The sequence below is a fragment of the Pseudophryne corroboree genome, chromosome 1 (assembly GCF_028390025.1).
Source record: "Pseudophryne corroboree isolate aPseCor3 chromosome 1, aPseCor3.hap2, whole genome shotgun sequence".
In the NCBI taxonomy this organism is placed as follows: domain Eukaryota; kingdom Metazoa; phylum Chordata; class Amphibia; order Anura; family Myobatrachidae; genus Pseudophryne; species Pseudophryne corroboree.
Genome location: NC_086444.1, coordinates 518,890,660 through 518,913,623, shown reverse-complemented (window position 1 = coordinate 518,913,623; position 22,964 = coordinate 518,890,660). Strand labels below are relative to the sequence as shown.

The 22,964-nt window shown below is 47.7% G+C and overlaps 1 protein-coding gene across 6 annotated transcripts in view; it reads right to left on the bottom strand.

Moving 5' to 3' along the window:
• SMARCA2 (SWI/SNF related, matrix associated, actin dependent regulator of chromatin, subfamily a, member 2) overlaps positions 1-22,737 on the bottom strand; it is a 631,684-nt gene extending 608,947 nt beyond the window's left edge. For 5 of the 6 annotated variants that reach the window (XM_063913943.1, XM_063913946.1, XM_063913948.1 and 2 more), the window contains exon 1: positions 19,990-20,165. The gene's annotated coding sequence lies outside the window, so the exon portion shown is untranslated. Of the gene's footprint in view, positions 1-19,989; positions 20,166-22,463 lie in introns of those variants that run through there. The other variant, XM_063913944.1, reaches the window with a different exon arrangement.
• Between the last annotated feature and the right edge of the window lie 227 nt (positions 22,738-22,964).

Sequence of the window (22,964 nt, the reverse complement as noted above, 5' to 3'; positions counted from 1 at the left end):
ATGGCATTGGCCCTAGATGCTAGCAATCCAATGTCCCTTTGAGCATCCCTCATAAATAAGACTGCGTCTTTTATATGGGCTAGAGTTAGGAATATAGTATCCTTATCCATAGTATCAAATTGATCTGTCAGCTCATCTGTCCAAGCTGCAATTGCGCTACATACCCATGCCGACGCAATCGTCGGTCTTAACACAGCACCCGTATGAGAATAAATACCCTTTGAGGTAGTTTCTTGCCTGCGATCTGCAGGGTCCTTAAGGGCCGCTGTGTCAGGAGACGGTAGCGCCACTTTCTTGGACAAGCGCGTCAGGGCCTTGTCCACAGTGGGGGGTGATTCCCAAATCTCCCTGTCCTGCTTAGGGAAGGGGTATGCCATAAAAATTATTTTGGGTATCTGCGGTCTCTTATCCGGAGTCTCCCAAGCTTTTCCAAAGAACTCATTTAATTCATGAGATGTGGGAAAATTAATCATCTGTTTCTTTTCCTTAAACATGTGTACCCTTGTGTCGGGGACCGAGGGTTCATCCACAATATGCAACACATCCCTTATTGCCACAATCATACACTGAATGGTTTTAGTCACCCTACGGTGCAATTTTACTTCGTCATAGTCGACACTGGAATCAGAATCCGTGTCGGTAGTAGTGTCGTGTTAAGGGACGCTTTTGAGACCCCGACGGGCCCTGTGAGTCGGTCCACTCTGAGGATTGACCGCCTGATGTCCCCCCTAAACCAGCCTTATCAAGCCTTTTATGTAAAGATGCCACACTTGCATGCAACGTATGCCACATGTCCATCCAATCTGGAGTCGGCACAACCGACGGGGACACACCACTCATTTGCTCCACCTCCTCCTTGGAGAAGCCTTCCGCCTCAGACATGTCGACACACACGTACCGACACCCCACACACACAGGGATTAACCTATAAGGGGACAAAACCCCAACCAGGTCCTAAGGAGAGACAGAGAAAGAGTATGCCAGCACACACCAGCGCTTAACAACACTGGAAGAAAATATATATATTATCTCAATTCCCACTCACTGCGTCGCCAAAGTGCCCCCCTCCTCTTTAGTCCAGCCTGTGTTCAGCAGGGGAGAGACCAGGGAGCCAGCGTTTTCTTTTTCATGCAGCTTCTGTGGAGTAAATGGCGCTGGTTAGTGCTGAGGATCAAGCCCCGCCCACCCGACGGCGGGCTTCGGTCCCAGTGATTTTTCAATAAAATGGCGGGGGATCAGCGATTTACTGCCTCCGCAGTCTAATGCCACTGTTTTGTGCCAAAATGTGAGGTTTAATGCTGCCCAGGGCGCCCCCCCCCTGCGCCCTGCACCCTTCAGTGCTGCTCTGTGTGTGTGAGACTCATGAAGATCTGATGTCTTCTGCCGCCTAAGATGTCTTCTGTCTTCTCTATCCGCTTCTACCTTCGGCATCTGTGAGGAGGACGGCGGCGCGGCTTCGGGACGAACCCCAGGTGAGACCTGTGTTCCGACTCCCTCTGGAGCTAATGGTGTCCAGTAGCCTTAGAAGTAGTGCCCAACTTGACAAGCCAGCTCTGCTTCTCTCTCCTCAGTCCCACGATGCAGGGATCCTGTTGCCAACAGGACTCCCTGAAAATAAAAAACCTAACAAAATTCTTTTTCCACAGAAAACTCTGGAGAGCTCTCTGCAGTGCACCCATTCTCCTCTGGGCACAAGATCTAACTGAGGTCTGGAGGAGGGGCATAGAGGGAGGAGCCAGTGCACACCCATAGTCAAAGTTCTTTTTAGGTGCCCTATCTCCTGCGGAGCCCGTCTATACCCCATGGTCCTTACGGAGTCCCCAGCATCCTCTAGGACGTAAGAGAAAAAATACTTTACTTCACAGACTTAAATAAAAGAACATCAATAAGTATAAATTCAAACTTAAGTATGTGTAACAGAGCTAGTTCAGAGATATCTGGGTCCTGATGAAAACCATTCAGGGTACCTGCTTTATAGCAACACCATTGCATTTACATTTTGAGCACGTCAATTTCAAAAACTAATTTTACTGCTTACCTGGCCTAGTTGTAAACGGAGGGTGATAGAGTCTGCACAGGATCTCTCAATCTGTAAGCTTGCTGATTTAATTAATATAGGATAAACCTATAGCTATAACGTTAACCAACATCTGGCCATGAGTAATTGAATAATTAGTATCTGGCACTAGGTTGGCGGTGCTCCCAGAGGTAGTTCAGTAAACTAGTATAAGGAAAATGTATGGTTCCTGTATAGTACAGGAGCCAAAGAGAAAAAGAAGAAAGACTACAAGTCTCTTCTGGGGCACACTTTTGTTGTGAATTATGTAATATTGTAATATTTAAAATATAACTTTTATTAGTATTCCTCAAAAATTAGGGGCTATAAGGCAAAAAGGAACTGAAAAATGATAAAGATATTTTCAATTTATCGAAAGGTTAATCTATCTGATTTGAGCATAGTTGATTGTATAAGGTGATACAAATCAAACTGACTGGCTCCGTTTGGCAAAAATATATATATCTCTCTAATGTTAGAAAAACTACAATTAAAGTATGAACACTGTATTAGTTATCTTCTTCCGAAAAAATGAAGTGTACTTATAATAAAGATAACGATGACAATATACCGGAAGAGAGGGGTATTTCTCTATCTAACAAGCCGGGCTCAACCCTGATAATTGATGAGAGTCTGCTTCCACAATCTGAGGTGGATATAGTGAATAATAACAATACTTTGGCTCCGGGTCTTATGTTCTGAGTTAGGATATAAATACCTGCAGTACCAAGTATTCTCTGGTGGTCTCCCAACCAGGTACTGACCTGGCCCACAGTGCTTGGCTTCCAAGATCAGACGAGGTTGGGCATACTTAGTGTGGTTTAATCGCAGGTGGATATATCCTGCTTTATGATGCCCGGAACCAAGTATTAGGTACTGAGAGATCCCAAATTTTAGGTGAAATACCTGGGAGCTCTTTAAGTCCAGACAATAGTAGCATCAAAATAATGATGAAGGTAATAAATTGAGGATGAGTCCTGGACCAGAGTGCGGCTTACTAACAAGCCTGATGCTGTCCCATTGTTGCCATGTTTCACATGTATTTTAGGTCAATATAATGTACATAGGTGAAAAAGTCACATCAGTATCAGAGAAACTTATTGCAACAAAAATATGCAGTTTTTGCGGAAGTATTAAATCCGATGGTGCATCAAACAGAAAGATTTATCCTACTGTTAGGTGGAGGGGTGAAATACCCCCCTTGGTCATTGGAGACCAATGACCAAGGGGGGTATTTCACCCCTCCACCTAACAGTAGGATAAATCTTTCTGTTTGATGCTCCATCGGATTTAATACTTCCGCAAAAACTGCATATTTTTGTTGCAATAAGTTTCTCTGATACTGATGTGACTTTTTCACCTATGTACATTATATTGACCTAAAATACATGTGAAACATGGCAACAATGGGACAGCATCAGGCTTGTTAGTAAGCCGCACTCTGGTCCAGGACTCATCCTCAATTTATTACCTTCATCATTATTTTGATGCTACTATTGTCTGGACTTAAAGAGCTCCCAGGTATTTCACCTAAAATTTGGGATCTCTCAGTACCTAATACTTGGTTCCGGGCATCATAAAGCAGGATATATCCACCTGCGATCAAACCACACTAAGTATGCCCAACCTCGTCTGATCTTGGAAGCCAAGCACTGTGGGCCAGGTCAGTACCTGGTTGGGAGACCACCAGAGAATACTTGGTACTGCAGGTATTTATATCCTAACTCAGAACATAAGACCCGGAGCCAAAGTATTGTTATTATTCACTATATCCACCTCAGATTGTGGAAGCAGACTCTCATCAATTATCAGGGTTGAGCCCGGCTTGTTAGATAGAGAAATACCCCTCTCTTCCGGTATATTGTCATCGTTATCTTTATTATAAATACACTTCATTTTTTCGGAAGAAGATAACTAATACAGTGTTCATACTTTAATTGTAGTTTTTCTAACATTAGAGAGATATATATTTCTCTGACGTCCTAGTGGATGCTGGGAACTCCGTAAGGACCATGGGGAATAGACAGGCTCCGCAGGAGACTGGGCACTCTATAAGAAAGATTTGGTACTATCTGGTGTGCACTGGCTCCTCCCTCTATGCCCCTCCTCCAGACCTTAGTTAGATTTCTGTGCCCGGCTGAGCTGGATGCACACTAGGGGCTCTCCTGAGCTCCTAGAAAGAAAGTTTAATTTAGGTTTTTTATTTTACAGTGAGACCTGCAGGCAACAGGCTCACTGCAACGAGGGACTAAGGGGAGAAGAAGCGAACCTACCTGCTTGCAGCTAGCTTGGGCTTCTTAGGCTACTGGACACCATTAGCTCCAGAGGGATCGACCGCAGGACCCGTCCTTGGTGTTCGTTCCCGGAGCCGCGCCGCCGTCCCCCTTACAGAGCCAGAAGCATGAAGATGGTCCGGCAAATCGGCGGCAGAAGACTTCAGTCTTCACCAAGGTAGCGCACAGCACTGCAGCTGTGCGCCATTGCTCCTCATTACACACTTCACACTCCGGTCACTGAGGGTGCAGGGCGCTGGGGGGGGGCGCCCTGAGCAGCAATAAAAACACCTTGGCTGGCAAAATAACCACAATATATAGCCCCAGAGGCTATATATGTGGTAATTACCCCTGCCAGAATACAAAAAATAGCGGGAGAAAAGTCCGCCGAAAAAGGGGCGGAGCCATCTCCCTCAGCACACTGGCGACATTTTTCCCTCACAGTTCCGCTGGAAGGAAGCTCACTGACTCTCCCCTGCAGTCTACACTACAGAAAGGGTAAAAAAAGAGGGGGGGGCACTAAATTTAGGCGCAGTTTAATACTATAAGCAGCTATAAAGGGTCATAATTCAGTTAGTCCCTGCATTATTATAGCGCTCTGGTGTGTGCTGGCATACTCTCTCTCTGTCTCCCCAAAGGGCTTTTGTGGGGTCCTGTCTCCTTTAAGAGCATCCCCTGTGTGTGTGCGGTGTGTCGGTACGGCTGTGTCGACATGTTTGATGAGGAGACTTATGTGGAGGCGGAGCAGATGCCTGTAAATGTGATGTCACCCCCTGCGGTGCAGACACCTGAGTGGATGGATTTATGGAAGGAATTACGTGCAAGTGTCGACTCCTTACATAAAAAATTTGACGACATGACAAATGCGGGACAGCCGGCTTCTCAGCTCGTGCCTGCCCAGACGACTCAAAGGCCATCAGGGGCTCTAAAGCGCCGTCTACCTCAGATGGCAGACACAGATGTCGACACGGATACTGATACCAGTGTCGACGACGATGAGTCAAATTTAATGTCCACTAGGGCCATTCGTTGCATGATTGAGGCAATGAAAGAGGTATTACACCTTTCTGATATAAACCCAGGTACCTCAAAAAAGGGTATTATGTTTGGGGAGAAAAAACTACCTATAGCTTTTCCCCCATCTGAAGAATTAAATGAAGTGTGTGAAGAAGCGTGGGCTTTCCCCGATAAAAAATTGGTGATTTCAAAAAAATTACTAATGGCGTTCCCTTTCTCGCCAGAGGATAGGTCACGTTGGGAAACTCCCCCTAGGGTGGATAAAGCGCTCACACGTTTGTCTAAAAAGGTGGCACTACCGTCTCCGGATACGGCCGCCCTAAAGGAACCTGCTGATAGAAAGCAGGAGACTATCCTAAAGTCTATATATACACACACTGGTGTTATACTGAGACCAGCTATTGCTTCAGCGTGGATGTGCAGTGCTGCTGCTGCTTGGTCAGATTCCCTGTCGGAAAATATTGACACCCTAGACAGGGACACTATATTGCTAACCGTAGAGCATATAAAAGACTCAGTCTTGTACATGAGAGATGCACAGAGGGAGATCTGCCGGCTGGCATCTAGAATAAGTGCATTGTCCATTTCTGCTAGGAGAGGCTTATGGACTCGGCAGTGGACAGGAGATGCAGATTCTAAAAGGCACCTGGAAGTTTTGCCTTATAAGGGTGAGGAGTTATTCGGGGATGGTCTTTCAGACCTTGTTTCCACAGCTACAGCTGGGAAGTCAGCATTTTTGCCCCATGTCCCCTCACAGCCTAAGAAAGCGCCGTATTACCAGGTACAGTCCTTTCGACCCCAGAAAAACAGGCGGGTCCTTTCTGTCTAGAGGCAGAGGAAGGGGGAAAAAGCTGCAACGCACAGCAGGTTCCCAGGACCAAAAATCCTCCCCCGCTTCTTCCAAATCCGACGCATGACGGTGGGGCTCCACAGGCGGAGCCAGGTACAGTGGGGGGCCGCCTCAAAAATTTCAGCGATCAGTGGGTTCGCTCACGAGTGGATCCCTGTATCCTTCAAATAGTATCTCAGGGGTACAAGCTGGAATTTGAGGCGCTTCCCCCCCGCCGTTTCCTCAAATCGGCCTTAACGACAACTCCCTCGGGCAGGGAGGCTGTGCTAGAGGCCATTCACAAGCTGTATTCCCAGCAGGTGATAGTCAAGGTACCCCTACTTCAACTAGGACGGGGTTACTATTCCACACTGTTTGTGGTACCGAAACCGGACGGTTCGGTGAGACCCATTTTAAATTTGAAATCCTTGAACACATACATAAAAAAATTCAAGTTCAAGATGGAATCGCTCAGGGCGGTTATAGCAAGCCTGGACGAGGGGGATTACATGGTATCCCTGGACATCAAGGATGCTTACCTGCATGTCCCCATTTACCTTCCTCACCAGGAGTACCTAAGATTTGTGGTACAGGATTGCCATTACCAATTCCAGACACTACCGTTTGGACTGTCCACGGCACCGAGGATGTTTACCAAGGTAATGGCAGAAATGATGATACTCCTTCGAAAAAAGGGAGTTTTAATTATCCCGTACTTGGACGATCTCCTTATAAAGGCGAGGTCCAGGGAGCAGTTACTGGTCGGAGTAGCACTATCTCGGGATGTGCTACAACAGCATGGCTGGATTCTAAACATTCCGAAGTCACAACTGGTTCCTTCCACTCGCTTACTGTTCCTGGGGATGATTTTGGACACAGAACAGAAAAAAGTGTTTCTCCCGCAGGAGAAAGCCTAGGAGCTGTCATCTCTAGTCAGAGACCTCCTGAAACCAAAACGGGTATCGGTGCATCACTGCACACGAGTCCTGGGAAAAATGGTGGCTTCATACGAAGCAATTCCATTTGGCAGGTTCCATGCAAGGACCTTCCAGTGGGACCTCTTGGACAAGTGGTCGGGATCGCATCTTCAGATGCATCAACTGATAACCCTGTCTCCAAGGACCAGGGTGTCTCTACTGTGGTGGCTGCAGAGTGCTCATCTTCTAGAGGGCCGCAGATTCGGCATACAGGACTGGGTCCTGGTGACCACGGATGCCAGTTTTCGAGGCTGGGGAGCAGTCACACAGGGAAGAAACTTCCAAGGACTATGGTCAAGTCAGGAGACTTCCCTGCACATAAATATTCTGGAACTAAGGGCCATTTACAATGCCCTAAGTCAGGCAAAACCCCTGCTTCAAAACCAGCCGGTACTGATTCAGTCAGACAACATCACGGCAGTCGCCCATGTAAACCGACAGGGCGGCACAAGAAGCAGGATGGCGATGGCAGAAGCCACAAGGATTCTCCGATGGGCGGAAAATCACATAATAGCACTGTCGGCAGTGTTCATTCCGGGAGTGGACAACTGGGAAGCAGACTTCCTCAGCAGACATGACCTACACCCGGGAGAGTGGGGACTTCATCCAGAAGTCTTCCTACTGTTGGTAAACCGTTTGGAAAGGCCACAGGTGGACATGATGGCGTCCCGCCTCAACAAAAAGCTAAAGAGATATTGCGCCAGGTCAAGGGACCCTCAGGCGATAGCGGTGGACGCGCTAGTGACACCGTGGGTGTACCAGTCGGTTTATGTGTTCCCTCCTCTGCCTCTCATACCAAAGGTATTGAGAATAATAAGAAGGCGGGGAGTAAGAACGATACTCGTGGTTCCGGATTGGCCAAGAAGAGCTTGGTACCCAGAACTTCAAGAAATGATATCAGAGGACCCATGGCCTCTACCGCTCAGACAGGATCTGCTACAGCAGGGGCCCTGTCTGTTCCAAGACTTACCGCGGCTGCGTTTGACGGCATGGCGGTTGAATTCCGGATCCTAAAGGAAAAGGGCATTCCGGAGGAAGTCATTCCTACGCTCATAAAAGCCAGGAAAGAAGTAACCGCAAACCATTATCACCGTATTTGGCGGCAATATGTTGCGTGGTGTGAGGCCAGGAAGGCCCCAACAGAGGAATTTCAGCTGGGTCGTTTTCTGCACTTCCTACAGTCAGGAGTGACTATGGGCCTAAAATTGGGTTCCATTAAGGTCCAGATTTCGGCTCTGTCGATTTTCTTCCAGAAAGAACTGGCTTCTCTGCCTGAAGTTCAGACTTTTGTAAAGGGAGTGCTTCATATTCAGCCCCCTTTCGTGCCTCCTGTGGCACCTTAGGATCTCAATGTGGTGTTGAGTTTCCTAAAATCACATTGGTTTGAACCACTTAAAACTGTGGATCTGAAATATCTCGCGTGGAAAGTGGTCATGTTATTGGCCTTGGCTTCGGCCAGGCGTGTGTCAGAATTGGCGGCTTTGTCATGTAAAAGCCCTTATCTGATTTTCCATATGGATAGGGCAGAATTGAGGACTTGTCCCCAGTTTCTCCCTAAGGTGGTATCAGCTTTTCACTTGAACCAACCTATCGTTGTGCCTGCGGCTACTAGGGACTTGGAGGATTCCAAGTTACTGGACGTAGTCAGGGCCTTGAAAATTTATGTTTCCAGGACGGCTGGAGTCAGGAAGACTGACTCGCTATTTATCCTGTATGCACCCAACAAAATAGGTGCTCCTGCTTCTAAGCAGACTATTGCTCGCTGGATTTGTAGCACAATTCAGCTGGCGCATTCTGCGGCTGGATTACCGCATCCAAAATCAGTAAAAGCCCATTCCACGAGGAAGGTGGGCTCATCTTGGGCGGCTGCCCGAGGGGTCTCGGCTTTACAACTTTGCCGAGCTGCAACTTGGTCAGGGGCAAACACGTTTGCTAAATTCTACAAATTTGATACCCTGGCTGAGGAGGACCTTGAGTTCTCTCATTCGGTGCTGCAGAGTCATCCGCACTCTCCCGCCCGTTTGGGAGCTTTGGTATAATCCCCATGGTCCTTACGGAGTTCCCAGCATCCACTAGGACGTCAGAGAAAATAAGAATTTACTCACCGGTAATTCTATTTCTCATAGTCCGTAGTGGATGCTGGGGACTCCGTAAGGACCATGGGGAATAGCGGCTCCGCAGGAGACTGGGCACGTCTAAAGAAAGCTTTAGGACTAACTGGTGTGCACTGGCTCCTCCCCCTATGACCCTCCTCCAAGCCTCAGTTAGGATACTGTGCCCGGACGAGCGTACACAATAAGGAAGGATTTTGAATCCCGGGTAAGACTCATACCAGCCACACCAATCACACCGTATAACTTGTGATCTGAACCCAGTTAACAGTATGATAACAGAGGAGCCTCTGAAAAGATGGCTCCCAACAATAATAACCCGATTTTTGTAACAATAACTATGTACAAGTATTGCAGACAATCCGCACTTGGGATGGGCGCCCAGCATCCACTACGGACTATGAGAAATAGAATCATCGGTAAGTAAATTCTTAATTTCTCTAACGTCCTAAGTGGATGCTGGGGACTCCGTAAGGACCATGGGGATTATACCAAAGCTCCCAAACGGGCGGGAGAGTGCGGATGACTCTGCAGCACCGAATGAGAGAACTCCAGGTCCTCCTCAGCCAGGGTATCAAATTTGTAGAATTTAGCAAACGTGTTTGCCCCTGACCAAGTAGCTGCTCGGCAAAGTTGTAAAGCCGAGACCCCTCGGGCAGCCGCCCAAGATGAGCCCACTTTCCTTGTGGAACGGGCTTTTACAGATTTTAGCTGTGGCAGGCCTGCCACAGAATGTGCAAGCTGAATTGTACTACAAATCCAACGAGCAATAGTCTGCTTAGAAGCAGGAGCACCCAGCTTGTTGGGTGCATACAGGATAAACAGCGAGTCAGATTTCCTGACTCCAGCCGTCCTGGAAATATTTTCAGGGCCCTGACAACATCCAGCAACTTGGATTCCTCCAAGTCCCTAGTAGCCGCAGGCACCACAATAGGTTGGTTCAGGTGAAAACGCTGGAACCACCTTAGGGAGAAACTGAGGACAAGTCCTCAATTCCGCCCTGTCCGAATGGAAAATCAGATAAGGGCTTTTACAGGATAAAGCCGCCAATTCTGACACGCGCCTGGCCCAGGCCAGGGCCAACAGCATGACCACTTTCCATGTGAGATATTTTAACTCCACAGATTTAAGTGGTTCAAACCAATGTGACTTTTGGAACCCAAACTACATTGAGATCCCAAATTGCCACTGGAGGCACAAAAGGAGGCTGTATATGCAGTACCCCTTTTACAAACGTCTAAACTTCAGGGACTGAAGCTAGTTCTTTTTTGGAAGAAAATTGACAGGGCCGAAATCTGAACCTTAATGGACCCCAATTTCAGGCCCATAGACACTCCTGTTTGCAGGAAATGTAGGAATCGACCCAGTTGAATTTCCTCCGTCGGGCCTTACTGGCCTCGCACTATGCAACATATTTTCGCCAATTGCGGTGATAATGTTTTTGCGGTTACATCCTTCCTGGCTTTAGATCAGGATATGGATGACTTCATCCGGAATGCCTTTTTTCCTTCAGGATCCGGTGTTCAACCGGCATGCCGTCAAACGCAGCCGCGGTAAGTCTTGGAACAGACAGGGTCCTTGCTGGAGCAGGTCCCTTCTTAGAGGTAGAGGCCACGGATCCTCCGTGAGCATCTCTTGAAGTTCCGGTTACCAAGTCCTTCTTGGCCAATCCGGAGCCACGAATATAGTGCTTTCTCCTCTCCATCTTATCAATCTCAGTACCTTGGGTATGAGAGGCAGAGGAGGGAACACATACACTGACTGGTACACCCACGGTGTTACCAGAGCGTCTACAACTATTGCCTGAGGGTCTCTTGACCTGGCGCAATACCTGTCGAGTTTTTTTAATCATGTGGACGACTTCTGGGTGAAGTCCCCACTCTCCCGGGTGGAGGTCGTGCTGAGGAAGTCTGCTTCCCAGTTGTCCACTCCCGGAATGAATACTGTTGACAGTGCTATCACATGATTTTCCGCCCAGCGAAGAATCCCTGCAGCTTCTGCCATTGCCCTCCTGCTTCTTGTGCCACCTTGTCTGTTTACGTGGGTGACTGCCATGATGTTGTCCGACTGGATCAACACCGGCTGACCTTGAAGCAGAGGTCTTGCTAAGCTTAGAGCATTGTAAATGGCCCTTAGCTTCAGGATATTTATGTGAAGTGATGTATCCAGGCTTGACCCTAAGCCCTGGATATTCCTTCCCTGTGTGACTGCTCCCCAGCCTCGCAGGCTGGCATCCGTGGTCACCAGGACCCAGTCCTGAATGCCGAATCTGCGGCCCTCTAGAAGATGAGCACTCTGCAACCACCACAGGATGGATACCCTTGTCCTTGGTGACAGGGTTATCCGCTGATGCATCTGAAAATGCGACCCGGACCATTTGTCCAGTAGGTTCCACTGGAAAGTTCTTGCGTGGAATCTAACGAATGGGATTGCGTCGTAGGAAGCCACCATTTTTACCCAGAACCCTTGTGCATTGCACTGAGACTTGGTTCGGTTTTAGGAGGTCCCTGACTAGCTCGGATAACTCCCTGGCTTTCTCTTCCGGGAGAAACACCTTTTTTCTGGACTGTGTCCAGGAACATCCCTAGGAAACAGAAGACAAGTCGTCGGAACCAGCTGCGATTTTGGAATATTGAGAATCCAATCGTGCTGCCGCAACACTACCTGAGATAGTGCTACACCGACTTCCAACTGTTCCCTGGATCTTACCCTTATCAGGGAATCGTCCAAGTAAGGGATAACTAAAATTCCCTTCCTTCGAAGGGATATCATTTCGGCCATTACCTTGGTAAAGACCCGGGGTGCCGTGGACCATCCCTACGGCAGCGTCTGAAGTGATAGTGACAGTTCTGTACCATAACCTGAGGTACCCTTGGTGAGAAGGGTAAATTTTGACATGAAGGTAAGCATCCTTGATGTCCCGAGACATCATGTAGTCCCCTTCTTCCAGGTTCGCAATCACTGCACTGAGTGACTCAATCTTGAATTTGAACCTCTGTATGTAAGTGTTCAAAGATTTTAGATTTTAGATTTAGAATCGGTCTCACCGAGCCGTCTGGCTTCGGTACCACAATAGTGTGGAATAATACCCCGTTCCCTGTTGCAGGAGGGGTACCTTGATTATCACCTGCTGGGAATACAGCTTGTGAATGGCTTCCAAAACTGCCTCCCTGTCAGAGGGAGACGTCGGTAAAGCAGACTTTTGGAAACGGCGAGGGGGAGACGTCTCGAATTCCAATATGTACCCTTGAGATATTACCTGAAGGATCCAGGGGTCTACTTGCGAGTGAGCCCACTGCGCACTGAAATTCATTGAGAACGGGCCCCCACCGTGCCTGAGCTTGTAAGGCCCTAGCGTCATACTGAGGGCTTGGCAGAGGCGGGAAAGGGTTTCTGTTCCTGGGAACTGGCTAATCTCTTCAGCCTTTTTCCTCTCCCTCTGTCACGAGCAGAAAAGAGGAACCTTTTGTCCGCTTGCCAACAAAGGACTGCGCCTGATAATACGGCGTCTTATTTTGAGAGGCGACCTGGGGTACAAACGTGGATTTCCCAGTTGTTGCCGTGGCCACCAGGTCTAAAAGACCGACCCCAAATGTCCCTTTTCAAAGGCAATACTTCCAAATGCCGTTTGGAATCCGCATCACCTGACCATTTTACTGGTAGAATTGGACAACGCACTTATACTTGATGCCAGTCGGCAAATATTCCGCTGTGCATCATGCATATATAGAAATGCATCTTTTAAATGCTCTATAGGCAATAATATACTATCCTTATCTAGGATATCAATATTTCCAGTCAGGGAATCCGACCATGCCAACCCAGCACTGCACCTCCAGGCTGAGGCGATTGCTGGTCGCAGTATAACACCAGTATGTGTGTGAATACATTTTTGGATACCCTCCTGCTTTCTATCAGCAGGATCCTTAAGGGCGGCCATCTCATGAGAGGGTAGAGCCCTTGTTCTTACAAGCGTGTGAGCGCCTTATCCCCCCTAGGGGGTGTTTCCCAACGCACCCTAACCTCTGGCGGGAAAGGGTATACACCAATACTTTTTAAGAAATTATCAATTGTTATCGGGGGGAAACCCACGCATCATCACACACCTCATTTTATTTCTCAGATTCAGGAAAACTACAGGTAGTTTTTCCCTCACCGAACATAATACCCCTTTTTGGTGGTACTCGTATTATCAGAAATGTATAAAACATTTTCCATTGTCTCAATCATGTAACGTGTGGCCCTACTGGAAATCACGGTTGTCTCTTCACCGTCGACACAGGAGTCAGTATCCGTGTCGGCGTCTGTATCTGCCATCTGAGGTAACGGGCGCTTTAGAGCCCCTGACGGCCTATGAGACGTCTGGACAGGCACAAGCTGAGTAGCCGGCTGTCTCATGTCAACCACTGTTTTTTTATACAGAGCTGACACTGTCACGTAATTTTCAACAGTACATCCACTCAGGTGTCGACCCCCTAGGTGGTGACATCACTGTTACAGACACTCTGCTCCATCTCCACATCATTTTTCTCCTCATACATGTCGACACAAACGTACCGACACACAGCACACACACAGGGAATGCTCTGATAGAGGACAGGACCCCACTAGCCCTTTGGGGAGACAGAGGGAGAGTATGCCAGCACACACCAGAGCGCTATATATATATATACAGGGATAACCTTATATAAGTGTTTTTCCCCTTATAGCTGCTGTATGTTTTAATACTGCGCCTAATTAGTGCCCCCCTCTCTTTTTTTAACCCTTTCTGTAGTGTAGTGACTGCAGGGAAGAGCCAGGGAGCTTCCCTCCAACTGAGCTGTGAGGGAAAATGGCGCCAGTGTGCTGAGGAGATAGGCTCCGCCCCCTTTTCGGCGGCCTTATCTCCCGTTTTTCTGTATATTCTGGCAGGGGTTAAATGCATCCATATAGCCCAGGAGCTATATGTGATGTATTTTTTGCCATGTAAGGTATTTTTATCATGTTTTATTGCGTCTCAGGGCGCCCCCCCCCCCAGCGCCCAGCACCCTCAGTGACCGGAGTATGAAGTGTGCTGAGAGCAATGGCGCACAGCTGCAGTGCTGTGCGCTACCTTATTGAAGACAGGAACGTCTTCTGCCGCCGATTTTTCCGGACCTCTTCGCTCTTCTGGCTCTGTAAGGGGGCCGGCGGCGCGGCTCCGGGACCCATCCAGGCTGGGCCTGTGATCGTCCCTCTGGAGCTAATGTCCAGTAGCCAAGAAGCCCAATCCACTCTGCACGCAGGTGAGTTCGCTTCTTCTCCCCTTAGTCCCTCGATGCAGTGAGCCTGTTGCCAGCAGGTCTCACTGAAAATAACAAACCTAAACTAAAACTTTCACTAAGAAGCTCAGGAGAGCCCCTAGTGTGCACCCTTCTCGTCGGGCACAGAAATCTAACTGAGGCTTGGAGGAGGGTCATAGGGGGAGGAGCCAGTGCACACCAGTTAGTCCTAAAGCTTTCTTTAGATGTGCCCAGTCTCCTGCGGAGCCGCTATTCCCCATGGTCCTTACGGAGTCCCCAGCATCCACTTAGGACGTTAGAGAAAAGATTTTACTCACCGGTAAATCTATTTCTCGTAGTCCGTAGTGGATGCTGGGCGCCCATCCCAAGTGCGGATTGTCTGCAATACTTGTATATAGTTATTGACTAACTAAAGGGTTATTGTCGAGCCATCTGTTGAGAGGCTCAGTTGTATTTCATACTGTTAACTGGGTATAGTATCACGAGTTATACGGTGTGATTGGTGTGGCTGGTATGAGTCTTACCCGGGATTCAACATCCTTCCTTATTGTGTCAGCTCTTCCGGGCACAGTATCCTAACTGAGGTCTGGAGGAGGGGCATAGAGGGAGGAGCCAGTGCACACCAGATAGTACCAAATCTTTCTTATAGAGTGCCCAGTCTCCTGCGGAGCCCGTCTATTCCCCATGGTCCTTACGGAGTTCCCAGCATCCACTACGGACTACGAGAAATAGATTTACCGGTGAGTAAAATCTTATTATTTTTGCCAAACGGAGCCAGTCAGTTTGATTTGTATCACCTTATACAATCAACTATGCTCAAATCAGATAGATTAACCTTTCGATAAATTGAAAATATCTTTATCATTTTTCAGTTCCTTTTTGCCTTATAGCCCCTTATTTTTGAGGAATACTAATAAATGTTATATTTTAAATATTACATAATTCACAACAAAAGTGTGCCCCAGAAGAGACTTGTAGTCTTTCTTCTTTTTCTCTTTGGCTCCTGTACTATACAGGAACCATACATTTTCCTTATACTAGTTGTAAACAGTTCAGGAAGCTGCATGAATGGTACGAACAGGAAAATATTTATACTGTACGCTGACTTTTGATCCACAAACTAGTGATACTGTGCCTCTGTTAAGCTTAATATTCTACATACTGCAAATGTGTTTATTTCTTATCCTCTGCCCTACAACAGATATAATAATGGAGACTTCTAGTCTGTGGTTAGCACAGTAGGATACCAAACTTTGAAAGCCAGAGGTATAACAAAACAAAACAATCCATCATCAGCCTGGATATAAGAAAATACATTGGTTGTTAGTACAATTAACACTTCTTTACTCTTTTGCACCAGAGGAGACCCCTATCGCTTTTAAATTATTTATATAGATACTTTTAATTTTTTATTTGATTTTCCAGGATAGATGGGGCCTTGTGCACTCGGGGTAGGTGTTATATGGATGGCCTCTTAAGTGTGGGTCAAACCTTAGCGTAAATATTTTGGGGGGAAAAAACTACTCCTGCCTCGCCTCTTATCACTGCGAAGCAGGAGGTGGCTAACGCGCTGTGTACTGCAGAGGAGAGTGAGCGTTAAGTCCTCCCCGCGACGAAGACATCAGAGACTGTGGACTCACCCTCTCCACTGTGCAGCTGCAGCAAGGACTGCCAATTAGTTTTTTTTTCTTTCAAAACTTTATTGACACCCAGCCAGTGACAGAGAGCTCACTTCCTGCTACATCACTGAGAGGCAGACATCGGCTACTACAGGTGAGAAAGACGGCAGTGAGGAAGACATCTGATGGTTAATGACCTATCTCCTTAGTAATAGCTGGGTCACTTAGCCCACCTTTTAGGGCTACCATAGATGCCTATGGCAGCACAATAATCTAGCCTACTCCTAGTGCCAGCAGGCAGAGGAAACTCTTCAGTTTAGTACATATCGAGAAGCGGTATGTACAGGGATTTCCTCTGTCTTTTTCATTAGGCCCCCTTATCTTCCCTTAGTACATGGGGCGCAAAGTACCAACCAATAAACTCCCATCAGTTTACTGGCTGTGGGGAAGATTTAACAACAAGTGAAATTCTTGTTATTACTCATTACAAATGATAAATGGTGCTCCAATCAATCAGCTCATAACTGTCATGTGTTTGAAAAATGATAGTTGGGAGCTGATTGGCTTAAATATTCCTGGTGTATACGGCCAATAGGGCATGGCCCAGACCGAAGGGAATTCGGCCCATCAGGATAATTGGCCGTCCCTCAGATATGTAGCCGCCCTTAGGAGCCGAGTGGTTGGTGAATTATATTTCTCCAAGCTTTGAGAAATATCCCCCCTAAATGGCTAAAATATAAGTTATCACCCACCTGTATGTAATTATTGTAACTTGTATGACCTTGTTATTATTGCACAGATATGGTAATATTGATAATAAGTTAATGGTGACTCTAGTTTGCCACACATCCCACAGGTTTAACCCTCAGTCAGGCGCAGCTGGCCTGACAGGCGCCGCAAAGCTGTTCTCGCTCCCCTCTCCGCCCCAAGGGGGCTCAGGGGCCTGCCCCTCCTAGTACCTTATCTCTTGGTGATGTTCGAAATCCCCCTAGTCAGTTTTCACACCGCCTGCGCGGAGTGCAGTAGTGACCCTCTTGGCCTCTCAGGCACACTGCGCCCAAACTCCTCCAACTTTTGAAGGTTCGTTTTTCCTTTTATTTTCATCTATTAATTGTTTATTTTGCTCATGTTATGAATGAAAATGACAAAGGTTGTGGATATTTTGCGGCAATATGTAGGTTTGTCCAGGGTGGCCTCTCAGGCACACTGCGCCGAAACATACTTATGTTCGTGTTTTCTCTTTTTTGCTTCAGATTTTCTTCTGAAATGGCCCGTAAAAACCTACGATTTCTCTCTTTGTACGTTCTAATGAAGGTCACTGATCACTTTAAGAGCGTAAGAATTGAGTTAATTAGGGTGCTAATGACGATTTTCTAACAGGCGCACTGCGCCTGAACCCGAGAGTCCCAGCCTGACGGAAGGTTAAGAATTGTGGCTTACTTGCTGGCAGCACCAATGGATAAATATAACAAAGTTCTGAAATATTACATAAGATGGTCTTACATTTTTGAAAAGCCAAAAACCGTTGTAATTCATAACTAATCAAGGGGTCTATTTACTAAGGCTGAGTACATATTAAACAATGCAGCATGCCCGACAGGACGACCCAGCAAGCAACCCACGGGAGCACGTGATTGCCGGTACACATTAGACGATGTGCCTGGCACATCGTCTAGTGTGTACCCAGCTGAAGCCCTTGAGATAAAGTACCAACCAACCAGCTCCTAACTGTTATTCTTTAAACACAGCCTGTAACATGACAGAAGCCAATGGGCTGGTACTTTTTCTCCCCCCAACGCTTAGTAAATAGACCTCTAACTTACAGACACTAACTTCCAGCTAGAATATGCAAAGTGGCATATGCCCTCAATTCAGTTGCCCATTTGGGGCTTATTAATGATCAGGCCTAAGGGGGAGATGTACTAAGCAGTGAAAACAGTGGAGAAGTTGACCATGGCAACCAATCAGCATTGACTTAACAGTTATAATTTGCATACTATAAAGGTATACAGAGCAGCCGATTGGTTGCAGTGGCCCACTTCTTCACTTTTATCACTGCTTAGTACATGTCCCCCTAAATCTGCTCTGCCTGACCTGGCACCACAGAAACAGGGCTGACCAATCAAAGTCCAGGTGTGGGTCACACGTCACAATGCCTCATGTTACATGTGCCTGTATCTACATAGCCTATTACTTCTAACAGACTGCAAGCTCCTGTGAGAGATTACCTTTATGCTAGCCTATAGCAGCAACCCCACATTTTGCTGGAATTACATTAAAAGGTCACGGTCCGATGTAAAATACCTAGCACTACAACCTATTAATAGTCCTACAATTATTTCAGTTCTCATTTAGGGGTCTATTCATGCAGCAGAGAAAAGCCCTGTTTTGCGGTAAACAGGGCTTTTCTCTGCTTACCGCAATTCACAGAGCAGGTTACCGTGGAGAAGTCCCTGACTTCCCCAGCGGCACCCCCGCTCTGTGGCTGAATCGCATCACCATACGTTTGTATGGTGACTGCAATTCATGTAGGAACGGAAAGCCCAGCTTTCCGTTACCCTTCGCAAAACCCCATCGCCATCTCAGACAGGCGATGGGGAGGCTTGTACAGGAGAAGAGCAGTGAAGACGTCCATCTCCTGCCTTCTCCCCGCCCCCTTCCGTGACAAGAGCCAATCAGAGGAGCACAGGGCATATGTATTTGCATATGCCGGGTCACCTCCTCCTTGCTGCCCTTGCCCGCCGCTGGAGGTCTCGTTTCCCCAGCGCATGCGCAGATGACACCTGGAGGCAGGGGGGGACACTGCGCATGTGCAGAAGATCCCAGCCGCGGTATGAAGAGAGAAGACTGGGGAAGCCGGGATCGCGGAACAGCCGGATACCGCATGGCATCAGGGAACTGGTAGGTATTAATGAATTGCGTTAAAAATCTGAAAAAAACCCTGAAATAAGAATGCGATGTATAGTGATAAGTTAAACATAAACATTGCATTCTTACATGAATAGACCCCTTAGAACCAAATAGGACGCCTAGGTAAGCAATTACATACAAAACAACACTCATTTAATTTGCAGCAAGCTATTAACAAAATACATGTATCTACGATTATTTCCTAAGTGCCAAGAAAGGAGTCACAAACTCAGTTTTTTGTATATACACAATGCCAACATGTTACCAGTGCAAGCTCTTGGATGTAGAGCACTCTCCACCAAAGTTATTATAGTTCTACATAATAATGCTCGTTGCATGCCTACTCTATTAGGCTTACATGCAAGGCCACAGCACCCCAGCACTGTACTTACAATGTGGCTGCTAGCCTGGGCTGCACACTGCACTCTCTGAGCTTGTGTCGAGCTGCCTGACACACACAACATATAAGCACAGCAGGCATACATGTAGCTCCCAGGAACACATGTCACAGCGGCGGTGGCCCAGCTAGCACCCCGGGCCGCACACAGCCCCGCACCCCGCTACATCAGCAGCTGCTACCAATCTCTCTAGAAAGAGCCGGGAAGTAGTGCAGGAATGCAGCGGCACAGGCAGCGGGGGGTACAGGCGGCATTCCTGTGCACAGCCCCGCTCCCCCATACCCAGAATCAATGGCCGGAGATGGAGGGGGGGCAGACCCCAGCCTCAGATACAACCGGGGAGGGGGACACTTCCTACACTCACCCGCCTGTACTGGCGTTAAGCACGGGGGGAGACACGGCTGCTCCCTCTCAGGAAAGTTTTTACACCCGATCGATGGCAGCTGTGCCCGGGACCAGATAGGGAAACTGCGCGGCTGGGCCAGGGCGACAGTGGGACGCTACCCAGGGGTGGCTGGGGGTGGAGGCGGCCACTTACCTGCTCAGCAGCCCCGGCGGCGGGTGTGTGGGGGGTATGTGCGCTCTGAGAGTGCGCTGGAGGTAACAGCTTCAGGCCCTGTTCCTGTCCCTCCTCCTCCTCCCCTCCGTCATGTCATCGTGATCCAACATGTCTGTGTGCTGCTGCTGCTGCCGCCGCCTGACTTCCTGATTCTGCTGCTGCTGCTCCGCTCAGCAAATGCATGCAGCAGGCCTACTGCCCCCCTAGTGTACAGTCACACACATACACTACTTACATACCACATACATACGGACGAGCATGCAGAGATAGATAGATAGATAGATAGACAGACAGACAGACAGACAGACAGACAGACAGACAGACAGACAGACAGACACACACACACATATATACACACACAATCAGTGCAATCAGTCTCACTACTGTACTACTCTACTACTACACCCGAATATATAATATGCCAATCACGGTTCATGTTCAGACCATGGAGCCCCCTGGGGTGAGCATAAATTATCAGAACATCTGTAAACTTGTTTTTATTAGGTAAACTGTTCCATTAGTGTTCCATTACTATACTACATATTCCAGACAAGATCACTGATGTTTTGAAGCACCTTCTGCTCACCTCAGGGGGCCCAGAACTTGCACCGACCATTACATGTACATGCACTTTTTAAAACGTGTTTACCAGTAATAGCTGCTAATGCAGTGAGGAGGGTGCAGCCATGTGCCGGCAGGATGGAGGGAGCAGCTGTATACACTAATATTATCCTACATAATTATTTTTGTTTTTTTACGTAAAACAAGGCACAGGGCAAGATCCGCACACGGAGCATGGCACAAGGTCAGGCAAGATAGGCAACCTCGTCCCAAATACCAGGCATCTCAACATCTTCTGTTACCATGGACTCCACTTACTTACATGAAACACCCAAGGTTACCTAAGGATAAAAGCTGTGACTGCCTTGCTGTACCCGATGGAAAGCTGTTCCATACGTATCTATATGGTCCGGATTTCCCCGAATCCCATATATATATTATACGCAGAAACACGCCACTCTGTTATTAGTACGGTACAGAGACGCATCACTCCCACCAGGTTGGCAGTAGCACAGAGGGTGTAGTACCATGGCACGCTGGCTGCTAATGATTCATGGGGCCCGTGCTCCCCCAGCCAATAGGAAGGCGTAGGTTGTCATGTATCCAGTAGAAACATTTTATGATATTAAATATCCACTTGCTATTGGCTGTTGCCATCCTGCTACACACAGCTCATACACAGACACCCCTCACAATGAAACTGATACTATACTCACAAGTGCAATACTAGTTACCATTTAGACATCCATAATGTTACAGCGTATTCTTATCTGATCTATCATCATTATTAATATGAAGCTGTGTCCCTCCAGGAACAGCATATGCATTATCATCACACTTAGTAGATGCAGTAAGTATATATAGGCACTACCACACATTTACATGATCCAAATGAATCCTCTTTATTAAAAATACACTAAAACACATCCCGCTAGGGGTACTGTGTGAGGTGCTACTGTACATGAATGTAGGAAGATGTCAGATCACTGTATGCACAGCCGGCTGCAGCACTAGTGTGTATAGTCTCACCCTGTGACATAACATATCCCCACACAAAGCATTCCCACATTCCAGTCCCAATTATATATCAGAACCTGTAGTAGGCAAAGGATAAGTACAACTAAACAGTAATGAAATAAGGCTGTCAAATGATTTAACATCCTTATTTCATCTTACAATGTAATTACATGTTTAACTTAAAGCTAGGTTACATATGGTCAGCAAAGTACAGCCAGATCCATGTGTGAGTGGAATCCACTCAGGAGAGAGAGGTTTATACAGTGACGTACAGAGTGTGGATGCACAGCAGCAGCAGTGACAGCAGCTGCTCCTCCATTAGTTACAGCGTGATAAATAATAGGAATCATGATTGGACGTGATCTGCCAACTTCACTCTCCCCTATGGAAACTTCATTGGCAGAATCTGCGTGTGCGATCTCCAGGTCTCTACCCCCGGGAGTGCATGTGCAATCTGCTGCTCCAGCCTGAGCCGTGTACATTGCTGAGCCCCCTCCCTCCATGCTCACACACAGGCGTAATCACAAATAATGCCAGGCACAATCTGCCATATACAGCGGCCAAAGTTGAAAGCAATGCAGCAGCATATATTACCATGGCCCCCTGCACTGCTCAAGTTAACAGAGATGCACTACAGCACCCAGCCAGCCCCAACTGACTGTGGGAGAGAGCTCAGACTGCAACAGGAATAAGAGCAGCCAGCTGAGTATATCACCACACACAGTGCCGGCTGGCTGGGTGGGAGAGTGGAAGCCTGGTAAGGCACATTACAACAAAAGGTAGCACAAGTGATGCTACCACACACACACACACACGTACACACGCACGCTCGCCTTCACCACAATGGAAGAGAAGGTGTAAATGCATGGGATTACCGCGGTCTGCAGCTGCTGCCGGTCTCTCCTGTCCTTCCAGGGAGATGTGGTATCACTGTCCTCCCTGTGTCACTAGTATGAGAGGAGGAGTGATGAAGACGATGCTAGCGCTGCTGCTGCTCTCCCTGTGACTGGCCAGTGCCACCTTTTGACCACCCCGTGCCTGCCTGTCACTGCTGCAGACGCGCCGTCACTCACAGGGGCTGCAACTCTCGTTGGCAGCCGGGCCATGAGATCATTATCCGGATCATGGCCTCTTCCCCTCCCGCTCAATCCTTCTGCCAACTCCTCCTCCCAATTCCTTCTTGGTTTTATTTTTAATCCTGCTGTCTGTAGTTTTCCTCCTCTCTGCCACTTCCCCCGTGCAGTGGGTGCCAGCAGCACCACCTCCTCCATAGTTTTAAAGGAAGCTGTAAGAAGAACAACTGCACAGATGCAAGTGATGAGAAATCCCTGTGCACTTCCTCCACTGTCAGAGCGTGTTGTTGACCCTGCAATGTT